Genomic DNA, 12418 nt, shown 5'->3' with positions numbered 1-12418 from the left:
AACAAATATCCTTCCAAGGATTGAATTTCTACAAAGATAAATGTCTCATACTGAATCTTGCTTCATCTTTAGAAATTAAATTCCCAAAGAAATGAAAACCAAAATTATCTTCCCCTAATTTTTCATTTTGTTTTAACTCAGCCAGAGTAGGTGTCACCCAGATGCCTGAGTGGAGACTAGTTTCCTTCAACATCTGTGTGCCTGGCTGTATTTCACTATGATTAAAATTCTTCTAGAATTTCTGAAGTTGGATTGATTCAGTTTCATGTATCCTCAACATACCTTATCAGAGACATGAAAAATTGTGGTATAAAGGTGTATTAAGAGTTATAATGCAAAAAATAATAAAAAATTAAAAAGTTTCATGTATCCTTTCTAAATGTTACATTAATTATTAGCCAATCATTGAGAAAACTTATTACAAAAATGGAGATAAAGGTGACTATATATTTATAGAGTACAATAAATTCTGCTACCATGCAACATATGCACAGATAACAGAAAAAAACTGGGATTATATATCCCTTGGGTTTTACTTTTCTCTAATTCCAGTCCCATACTCATAAAATGTGCTTACAACAATCTTAAGCAAAAACAATAATGTTTTTATATTGCTGTTACCAGCACTATTGTTTGGGGAATGAGAATAGAAGGTGCGGGGGTGGGGAGAGAGAGAGGGAAAGAGAGAGAAATATTTATATCTTCATCTGTATCCCTGTCAATTTTTGTTAATTGTACAGTGTCTACAACATATTAAATAAAATTCAACTGAGAGCATTTGCTCCTGGGAGAATGCAGATGAACTGCCCTGTTTATTTACAAAAATCTCATGGAATTCCAGATCTGTATTAACTCTGTGCTGCTACTTTTGGCACTTACCAAGCATGAATCCATAACAGTCTTGAATTCCCTAGGCTTCAGTTACCCAAATGGCAGAGCTAAATTTCTCCCACCATATAATGTTCCTGCCTTAGCAGCATGCAAATTTTCTTGAAAAACACACCATTCCTCTGCTGCAGGTTAGAAATGGGTTGGGGTGGTGACAGCAAGATACCATATGGCTAACCAATGCACAGAAGTATGTAAGCCCAAATCCTTCCTATCTATAAAGGGTTTTTCCTGACTGGGTTTTCTTTCTCTATGTGGGACTCCACCTTCTAACCTAGCTTTAGTGGAAGGGAAGTGGCCTCGTCAATCAACATTCCCCAAGGATATTCTATTTTTTAGGACAGAATATCTTAATACAAGCTGTATCTGAGATTACCAAACATAGGAGCCTGCATAAAACATTCCCTATATAGGGCTGGGGTTGTAGCTCAGTGGTAGAGCATTTGCCTAGCATGTGTGAGGCACTGGGTTTGATTCTCAGTACCACATATAAATAAATACAATAAAGGTCCACAGATAACTAAATAAAAAAAAGTTATTAAAATATTCCCTGTGTAAAGCTATGGGAAAGTGCAGTTGAAATGTGGTTCACTTGAAGCCTTAGTGAGGTTTCCTAATGGCACTCTTGTATTCAAGTTCAAATCAAAATAGTTCTCTTCTCTGATCAATCACATAATGCAGGAATATGAATTGATGCCTGTATTCTTAGTACAGAGAAGAGCATAGCTGGAATTTCCTCAAGGTAGATCCTGGTTTGCTCACAGTATCCACAGCAGGGAGAGAGGAGGGGCAGGAAAGGAAGTGCCATGCATGGACATGAGATCTATTTGAAACACTGATTCCATTGTTACTGAAAGTTTGGTCCTTGTCCCCAGTACCAATTCAATAATAAAGACAAGGTTTTGAGAAAAAGGAAAAAGAAATCATTTTGCTTTGCTAGCGAAGGAGAAACACAGGAGATTCCTGTCTGTGATTCTACACATCAGTGGGGACAGAGGGTTTTTAAAGAGGTGATTCAAAGGCTACATTCCAGGGGTGCACCTGATGGGGTTTCAAAATTTACTTGATAATTTGGGAGAGGGAAAAGAGGAAAAAACACATCCATTTTAGAATAAGCCTCAGTGGCTAAGCAGCAAGGACTATATTCAAAGCATGAAGAGGTCTACTGTTACACCATCTATTATTAAACCTGACCCAGTGAGGGTCATGCCATCTGACCTATAATTATTTCCTTTTTAAAAATAATTATACATGATAGTGGAATTTATTGTTCCATATTTGTATATGCATACAATATAATAATATAATTTAGTCTATTTCATTCCCTACTACTTTCTTTTTCCTTCCCTGGCTCCTTCTCTCTGGTTCCCTTCCACTATTCTACTGGTCTCCTTTCTATTAGTATTTCCTTTTCTTAGGAATGAATGAGGTAAGAGAAGGATAGAAAGACAAGTATCTTCCTGGTACAGGCAGAGGGACTGAGTGCTACCTTCTTCATTAAAATGAGAAATTATTCAGGCAAAATGGTTGTGGAAGAAACAGCAATTTTCCAGGCAGTGGGAAAATAATAATGTGGGAAAGAAATATGTTTGTTTGCAAGGAATAGCAGTTGAACTTAAACTAGCTTGAGCAACAAAGGGATTTTAACATGAGGATAGAAGAGTGTCTTATAGAACCCCAAAACAACAAGGCAAGTGAGGTTTTAGGAGTAAGCTGGAGCTAGGAACTCAACTGTTATCTGGAGTATCTCTCTCATTGCTGAATCTTACTGTGTGTCTGCTTCATCTTGCAAAACAGACTAGTTTTTTTCTTTTCTATTTCCCAGACCATATGACAGAAAAATGATTGCTACCAACAGTTCTCAATTTTATACTACTCAGCAGAAGAAAGCAACCATACTGGGATAAGATTTCTTAGTCTAGATTTCAGATTCCTGAGGAAGGACTATGATAGTCCCAGGTTATTTGGTCCACTGTGACCCAGAGATTACGTAACATGAAAACTCCTACATTTAAAATAGATGGAGTTGATGGGAAGAGAATCCCCCAAGAGAAAGGGAATATTCATTAAAGAAGAATTGGAAATAATATATTTCTAAGCATGAAGTGGGATATGGAGAATGTTAGATATAAGGTTGAAGAAGAGATGCTTTATGACGAGTAATATGGACCTTAAAGCATATTCAGTAGAAAAAAAGGAAAGAAGCCCACTTAGGAAGTTTTTGAAATACACCTGACAAAATAATGATGAAGACCTAAACTTAAGGCAAAAATTGTGGTAGTGCAAGTATAAAGGAAAAATGGATATAAAAAATTTAGGAGATGGAATCAGGAGGGCTTAATTAGATGTGTGACACAAAAGAGAGTGTCTGAAATGACAGGAATATATAGGACTCATGTGGGGGCCTGCATGCAGAATTGCATTGCTCCTTAAGATTATAATTCATTTTGCTTCTTTTGGTCTCAACAAGACATAATTTCAAGAAATCAACAGGCACAGAATAGACAGAGTGTTTCACATATCCTTTATTCACTATTGAATAGAGTACCAAACAAGATGAAATGAACTTTGTAACTAAAGTGGGCATCTTCAGTTGTCTGTATTGCTCTGATTTCTAGAGATGCCATTTTCACATGAATTGAAATAACTACAGGGAACTTTTGTCTATAACAGATATATATATATATATATATATATATATATATATACACACACACACACACACACACACACACACACATCTGGAAGAACTACAACAGACTATTCTAAGAGATAGATGAAGTACTTTTTTTATCCCCCTCTGCCTCCTTTTTCTTTACGCTCTATGTATGGAAATCTGGGTGAAATGTAGTTACAAATATCTTTTGCCTTATTTCAGACATAAAAGTAATATTTCTCCCTAATCTATGGATATATATTGATATCTATTCATTTATATCTATTTATTCATCTATCTCTTTATTTCGATGCTATTATCTACTAGAATTCCTGAACTAAGAGTCTTTAAGTATAGGATTACAGAATTATTCATTGAATCATTGAATTATTCAATGAAGATTGACTGAGGGCCTATTATGTGCCACATATTATTGTGAATATTGAACAAAGCCAACAGGAATGCCTGTTCTCATGAAGCTCCTATTCTGATTATATAACTTATTCCTCTTTGGTGCATATTTGCACTTTATTTTTCAGGAAAAGCTATAGAAGTCTTGGCATAACACGTAAAATGCTCATAAGACAGCTATTTCTGAGAGAATATGAAATCATTATGTGATGGTACCAGTGTTTCCCTTTTGGGAGTTATTTTGGGAACTGAACAAAGAAAAACACATTGGCATGGAAAGATAATGGGCTCAGGTAGGGATACATTGAATTTGAATTGCTTGGAGGTATCCAAAGCAATGTCTAGTAGGCACCTGAATATACTCAAATCTATTCTGACCTAGATCTCAGGAGGGAAGTCTGAGCCATCAATATAGATTTGAAAGGTATTCAAGTACAGGGAATAGATTTCAGATAGTAGAACAAGAGAAACAGGCCAAGCACAGAACTGTGGAGGAACACCAACATTTAAGGAGTGGGTAGAAGAAAAGGCTATGAAACCTATAGAAATTAAAAAGGTAAAAAGGAAGGAAACCAACAAGAAGAATGTGTGTCCCAGAACCAAGTTAGTATACAATTTCAAGCAGACCAAAGTGATCAATATTATCATGTGCAGCAGTGAGATCCAATAAGAAAAGTGTTGAAAGTTCCCAGTACATAAAGAAATTTGTCAGTATTTGGTGCTTTTAACAAAAGAGGTTTTAGAGGTGGAAGTGAAATCCTTACTACCATGTTTGAGAGGTGAATGGGAAGTGAAGGAATAGAGGCAATGTATGTAGATAAATAACTCTGAGAAGGAAAGTTGATAGGATAACTGAAGACACATCTAAGAAACTAAAGAAGGGTCCAAAATAAAGGAAGAGTATTCCTTTTAACAATGGAAGAACATTGATTAAGTTTTATAGGCTGAGGAGAGTGACGCACTAGAGAGAAGTGTAGGATACTGGAATCATAAAGTAAAAGCAACAGGGCAAGATCTCTGAGGGGCTGAATGAGTCTAGGATCAGGAGCTCAGATTGACAATTTAGTATTACACATGCTATGTGAAACTGCAGGGATAAAGGTTTAACATGGGAGCAGATGCAGATTATAGGTGAGAAAATTTCCTGTTAGCTTTATTTTTTAAAGGAAAGTACAAATTAAAGCCACTCATTCGGTGGTGGGCTTGAGAAATAGGTGATGAAGTCATCAGTAAATGTGGAAAATGGTTAAGGATGGGAATAATAGTAGGACAGAACTGGAGAGAGATTGCTCAGGAAAAAGTGAAAGGATTGCCAAGCAGTACTGAGTCAAGAAACTAGATCTGTGGTGACACAAATTTCCATTAAAAGGTATTGTCTTTTGCTTGACAATCTCCATGACCAAACGCTGAGTCAGGCTCCTCTGAGTCTTCTTAATTAAGACTTGAAGTTGGGGTCTGCCTTTGACCCACTTAGTTCAGTTTTAGCAAGAATCTTGAGTCAGTATGTTAAAAATGATCCTTCCTTGTTATCTGATCACCCTTGATATCTGATCAGACTCCTTATATTCCATTCTCATTATGGTCTTGCTTTAGCAAAAATCCTGTTGATTAGGTTTAGCAAGAAGCCCTCTAGCAGGGACTAGAGTTGTGGCTCAGTGGTAGAGCACTTGCCTAATAAGTGTGAGGTACTGGGTTTGATCTTCAGCACTACATAAAAAATTATTTTAAAAACAAGCCCTATAGGCTGTAGGGTTCATATAGATTACTTACCCAGGTGAATCTTGGGATTTTCTACTTTCTTCTGTATTATAGGCAATGATGAACTACTAAAAAATAGCTCTAATTTTTACTGAATGCTTACTCTGTGCCAGAAGAAGTTATGTGTTAAGTGCTTTACAGGCATTCTTTCATTGAACTTTCATAACTATTCTGTAAGTACTATGATTATCCCCGTTTTTCTAGCTGAGGAAACAGATTCAGAGAGGTTCAGCATCCTAACTCAACAAACAAAACAAAAACAGAGCTATTCAGTGGTGGAACAGAAGTTTAAATTTGGTTCTAACTCCAAAGTCCATTCTCTGAACCAGAGAAGTGAGAATAGATGACGTACAAAATCATTCTGATAGAAATATGATAAAGGACTGAAGGGAGACAAGTCTAAAGGCAGGGAGACCCTAAAGGATACTGTTGTGGTAGTCAAGATTTTTTAGGCCCCATTAAGGGGGTTGTCCCTTAATCATGGGAGTTTTGCAGACAAGTGACATGGTCAGATGAGTTATTTAGAAACTCCCTTTGGCAGGCCTTGTGAAAGATAATTGGAGGAGGCAAGACTAAAGGCGGCGAAATAAGTAGGGAGGTTGTTGAACTCTTACTCTAACTGCCCAGGTGCCTGTCCTGGGGCTGGGAGATGGTGGTATTCCAATTCCCCAGCCCTTTCGAATTGCAGAGCAACCTGGACCTCTCCCTGTCCCACCCTTCCTTTGACATCACTCCATTCAGGTTCCCAAAAGTGGGGTTTTGCGCACTTTTCTAGATGGCAGACTGGCTAGTCCGAGCTCTTGACAGTGGCGCCAGCGGTGGCGGCGGTCGCCGGCGGGGGTGGGGCGCATGCGCGCGGTTGCTAGGCAACGGCGGTCGGGGCGCCGCGGCGGTAACGGCGCCAGGGCTGTGTGTGTAGGCAGCGGCGCCAGAGGAGGAGGAGCACGAGGATGCAGCTGCGACCGCGGCCCCAAGAGGGAGCCGCCGCTGCTCTGTGGCCGCGGGGGCCGAGGGACGGAAATCAGGCCTGGGGGTCGTGTCGTTGAGGGGACCCGGGGCGGCGGTCCCGCCAGAGGCTCGGGCCTAGTACCTCCGGAGGGTCCGGGCCCCTGGGCGAGGGCCTGCCCCCCCCTCCCCCCCGTTGCCTCCCCTGGTCTCTCCACGTCGATGGTGGTGAAGTTGGCGGCGCCAAGGAGCGCAAGGCACCGGGCTGCCTCTCTTGCACCCAGCTTCTCTTTGGCCCCGGCTCTGGGACACCTGCGCTGCTGCCTCCTCTCGCCCGCCGAGCCCACTCTGCGTGGCGGGCGGGGGAGGGGCTCCCCCCTGCAGAGACTGCGTCGAGCAAGGCGATGACCAGGACCTTAGAAGAGTAGGGGTGAGTAGTGGCACCACACTCGCCCAGTGCTGGATCGCCTTCCTGGCTTCCGGGGCCCCGGGAGGCGAGCGAAGCGATTTCTCCTGCAGAAGCTTCTGATGCTTCTCCTACATCTCCTCTCAAGCTCACTAATCCCTTCGAGGTAGTTTTCCTTCTCAGAGTCATGACTTTCTGGGCTAGACCCTGGTGTCCAGGAACGTGGAGTCTGTGTTTAAGGCCTGGCTTTGCTTCTTAGATGCCTTAGATGCTGATAATTCTACGTACAGTCACGCAGCTTGGTCCTTGACTCGGGGACTTACTCTCCCAGTGCCATGCTCGCCCCTTTCCCTTCGTTCTGGCTCTGGCTTTTGCTCTCGCGAGGCTCAGCCTGACCTACAGACTTTTCAGGAGCCATTCTCTAGGCTGCTGTCTTTTCTTGACTCAACGCTTGAACAGCTAGCTCGAGTGGCCCCTTACTTTTCAGTGTTCTTTCTACTCGTGTGCCAAGAGCTTCTGAAAGCCTGTGCCTGGCTTCTGACTCCTGAGATGTAAAAGTACGAAGATAGTACTTACATTGAATGGTAATGCTAAAACAAACTAGCAACACTAGTCACTACTCGACTTCCAAAGTGCCATCAAACTTGAGAAGTAGGCAGAGTAGATGATTGATAACAGGGGAATTAGGCTTTACAAACTACTCTTCATCCAGAATGACATACTTTTTCTTTTATAAATATGTTGATGAAACCAAAATGTTCCAAATAAAACTGAGGATGGGTCATTGTGATCTCTTGTTACTCCTGAGGTAGCCTGCAGTTGAAAATAGTCACTTCCAAAAACACTGATATGGGTGCGTTTTGAAAAGGAAAGACATTATCTCTGAGGAGTGATATTTTTCTTTAAAAGTAGGTGGTCGAAATTTTCAGTTCATAATTGAACCCTTTCAAAAGTGAACTGAATTTAAATTAAATAGTAATTCTGATTGTAAGGTGCTCTGAGCAGACAGTCAATGATGGATTTCTTCTTTTCTTTGGTTCTCTTCCCTCCCTACTGGTATTAAGCCATTTTAGGTTCCTTTATCCAAGAGAAGTGGTGAAAAAAAGGCAGAATAATGGAAAAGCCAAATTTAGTTTTTAGCTTAAAAGCTAAAGATATTTAAAAGTATATAGATGCCATTTGTGATTAGATAACTTTATTTAGTGAATCTGTTAAGACTGCCAACTCCCTGATAGTTTTTGGGTGAAATACTTTGCCTTGGCAGCATTTTTGTTTGAGCTTCTCTTGGTTATGGTTTAAAGCACAACATAATTCTGGTACTACTGGAAAATGATCTTGGTCCTCAGTGTGTATTGTTTGTTTTGTATACTGGCAATCTGGAGTACTTCTAGTTGCTACATTCCAAAGTTAAAGATTTTTTTGTTTTGTTTTGGACAATCTCTTGATGATTATTTTGAATAATCATAACTTTGAATTATTTGAAATAATGATGTGCCATATGAGTAAGTACTGTTCACTTTCATGTACTTGCAGAACCAGGAAGTGATTGGATCCAATATATTTCTATTGTAATGAATATGGCTAGGTAGGCACCAAATACACACGAGCATTTAACAAGGTTGTCATAACCAAGTGGCAAATTAATATTGATAGCTCATTTTGCAGGTGCAGTCAGAGCACTTGACCAATGAACTCTGGAATGAGTTTTTTTTTTTAAGTTACTTTCAAGAAGCTTTAATTTCAAGCTTCTGTTCATTACTCACTACTGTCCTGCATACTGTGGAGGACAGAACAAAATATATATATGAGACATCATAGTCAATAATTGAGACACAGAACATTGCAGAATAAGAACTAAAAGAATTAAGAGTTAAGAGAGATCACCAGAGGCTGGGTTTTGCCTGAAAAGGTTTTATAGGAAAAATCAGTCTAGATTTTGGAAATATAAGCTTTGTTGGAAGGGGAAGGAATTCAGCATAGCATGAGCTAAGGTACTTGATTTTCTAATGCTTGTGTTTAGTATTCTCTTAGGTAAACCTAAATAAGGAAGGGACCATCAATGGCAATTAAGTTCTTTGTAGTGGGCATAATTTTCATTGATAGATTACATAGGAAATTAATAAATATAAATAATTTAACAAATGTTCCTGCTATAAAAGTCAGACTTAAAAACAACTGTTCTATTTCCTGGAGCATATGAAAATGTTTTCTAGGTAAGTATAGATAATTAAGTTCACATATTTTTATGATATGTACATTTTTACTGTTCATTTTGTACTATCTAGGAAGAGACAGTTATAACTTAAGTGTTTCATAAAAAACTGGTCTGATAAGTACAACCTTATGTTCTTAGTATGCTCCAAAGACTACTGGACAAATTCCATAAGCAACATGAATTTTGGTTCATTAAAATATACAATAACTTAGTTTTTAGCATTACCATTTAGTACTACTATTTCTATCATTTTCTGAAACAAAGGGGAGAGATATGTCAGAGGCCTGAATATTTATACCTGTCAAAGCTGTAATATTATTAATAAGGCAAATATTAATAATTGGCAGCTAATATCAGTATTTAAAATACAATTACACTCAGCAACTTATGGAGATCCTGTCTCAAAATGAAAATAAAAATGACTGGGAATGTGGCTCAGTGGTTGATTGTCCCAGGATTCAATACTTGGTACCAAAAAAGAAAAGAAAAGTCTACTGTAATTACTGATGGTCCCTGTCTTAGTATGGTTTCTCTTACAATTTTTTAACTTTACAGTGTACACTGGTGCAAAAACAATATGCAGTAAGTAGAAACTACTTTTAATTTTGAATTTTGATCTTTCCCAAGGCTTGCAATATGTGCTTCAATATTCTCTAGCACTGGGCATGGTGATGCATGCCTGTAATCCCAGAAGCTCAGGAGGCTGAGGCAGGAGGATCTTGAGTTCAAAGTCAGCCTCAGCAAAAATGAGGCACTAAGCAACTCAGTGAGACCCTGTCTCTGAATAAAAAATACAAAATGGGGCTAGGGATATGGCTCAGTGGTTGAGTGCCCCTGAGTAATATGTAATATATATATATTGTGTGTGTGTGTGTGTGTGTACACACACACTCTAGCAATGTTGGGCAGCTGCAGTGAGCCATGACTTTCTGTCAGCCATGTGATCATGAGGAGTAATAACCTCTACTCTATACTGTGTTGCTAAGCAATGTTCAATAGGTTAAGTGTATTAAGTGCATTTTCCCATGATATTTTCAACCTGTGATAGTTTTGTTGGGGCATAACTCCATCATACATGAAGGAGCACCTATATTGTATCAAAACAGAGGCATGTCTTCCAACAGAAATTCACATTTTGGAATTAACCAGGATGCATACACTTAAGGAACAATATAGCCAAACTTGAAAAAAAAAATGTTTTTGAGTACTAGGATTAAACTCAGGGACACTCAAGCACTGAACCACATTCCTAGCCCTATTTTGTATTTTATTTAGAGCTAGGGTCTCGCTGAGTTGTTTAATGCCTCGCCATTGCTGAAGCTGGCTTTGAACCTGTGATCCTCCTGTCTCAACCTCCCAAGCTGCTGGGATTATGGGCATGCACTCCCGCTCCTGGCTCCCAACTTGAGGCTCCAAATTTTTGAGGTTTTTATACACTATCTTGTACCTTTCATGTGGTATCTTTTGCTACAGCATTAGTCTTCTTTGATTAAAATTACTTCTTAGATTTTAATTCACAGTAGCTTAAAGTTTCTAGATTCAACAAGTAAAATTTTTATTTCAACTATTGTCTACTTAGCAGGTCTGATAATAGTTAAGTAAATCATATTAGAGAACATAATGATCCATTCAGACTCAGTCCACAAATATATGATTATTGTTGGAATTCAACCAGTTAACAAGTAGCGAAATGTATTCAGAAGTTATTGAGGTAAATCTCCCTTGCTAAACAAATGTTGCACATTTCTATTCTTAGCTTCTTATGCCAGTATCAAAAGGAAGATCTTTTGAAAGAGAACTGGTGAATTGAAATGATGGAGAAACTGCTGAGACAATGAAAAGTAATTTAATTCAAGTTCTAAGTACTATGATGGTTTAAGGTGCATATCTTAGTTGATGACAGCATGTGAAACAGGGTAAAGAACTGTCAGTTTCTGTACATCTCATCTAATTACTGAGTCCTGATGAAGAACAACATTATACTGAGTACTAGCAATGTATTCATAAGTTTTACTTTTTCTTAAATATGTAGTTTTACAAGTGTTATTCTATTCTATGATCTTTTTGTGGGTGTGTCAAATGACCATTTTCCAGCTGAGCACATCTGTACATTTTATGATGGAAGGTTATCAGAAATACGTCTTTTTCCCCAACTATTCCTTTGGAGTAAATTGTCCTAGAACATAACCTTTTTCATTAAGTGAAAGATACCAATAGCAAAGATACTTCAGTGTAGGAAAAGAGGTAGACAGTGGAATTCCTTCTTCAAATACTGTGCCTACAAATAAAACAAAACCCTTCATATATAAATTATCAACTAATATTCATTGGAGCTGTCTCATGTACTGTTATCATTCTCTTAATGTCATATTATGCCTTGTTAACTCTTTGAAACATGGGCATCCAAAAGTTCCCCTGTGGTCTGATTCGTTATTTTCCTACCCACAAATGTACCTCTGGAATTAATTTTGTTGTTGATAATATTGTGTAATAGAAAATTTTGTAACAAATTGTAGTTGCAATAAATATTAACTGAAACCAGGAATTGTGAAATAATTAATAATGATGAAATGGCATTTTATAACAACTTTAATTTAAAACCACTGTAGAGTAAGCATTAGTATATCCATGTATTTCATGATTGCTTTTTCTATTTCTATGAGGAATGTCATTGGAATTTTGATCGGAATTGCATTAAATCTGTATAGTGCTCTTGGAAGTATGGTCATTTTGATAATATTAATTCTGCCTATCCAAGAGCAAGGTAGATTTTTCCATCTTCTAAGGTCTTCTTAGATTTCTTTCTTTAGGGTTCTGTAGTTTTCATTATATAAATCCTTCACCTCTTTTGTTAAGTTGATTCCCAAGTATTTTATTTTATTTTTTTTGAGGCTATTGAAAATGGGGTAGTTTTCCTCATTTCCCTTTCTGAGAAGTTGTCACTGATATACAGAAATGCCTTTGATTTATGGGTGTTGATTTTATATCCTGCTACTTTGCTGAATTCATTGACTAGTTTTAGTTTTCTGGTGGAACTTTTAGGGTCTTCTAGGTGTCCCTGACCTTTCACATTTCTGAATTATAGAGCTCTTCATTAAGCTCACTTTTTGTACTTCACTTCCACTTTTCCTAACCACTG

At 38.2% G+C, this 12418-nt stretch overlaps 1 protein-coding gene across 14 annotated transcripts in view; it reads left to right on the top strand.

The window, feature by feature from the left end:
• The first annotated feature begins 6611 nt into the window (after window positions 1-6611).
• Zc3h12b (zinc finger CCCH-type containing 12B) overlaps window positions 6612-12418 on the top strand; it is a 270812-nt gene continuing 265005 nt past the window's right edge. For all 14 annotated transcript variants that reach the window (XM_058578244.1, XM_046440400.2, XM_046440401.2 and 11 more), the window contains exon 1: window positions 6612-7088. The gene's annotated coding sequence lies outside the window, so the exon portion shown is untranslated. The remainder of the gene's footprint in view (window positions 7089-12418) is intronic.

The sequence above is a fragment of the Marmota monax genome, unplaced genomic scaffold, assembly GCF_021218885.2.
Source record: "Marmota monax isolate L192 unplaced genomic scaffold, Marmota_monax_Labrador192_F-V1.1 WCK01_AAM20220418_F8-fsc00134, whole genome shotgun sequence".
Taxonomy (NCBI): Eukaryota; Metazoa; Chordata; class Mammalia; order Rodentia; family Sciuridae; genus Marmota; species Marmota monax.
The sequence above is the reverse complement of the archived record's forward strand: the minus strand, read 5'-3'. Positions and strand labels throughout refer to the sequence as shown.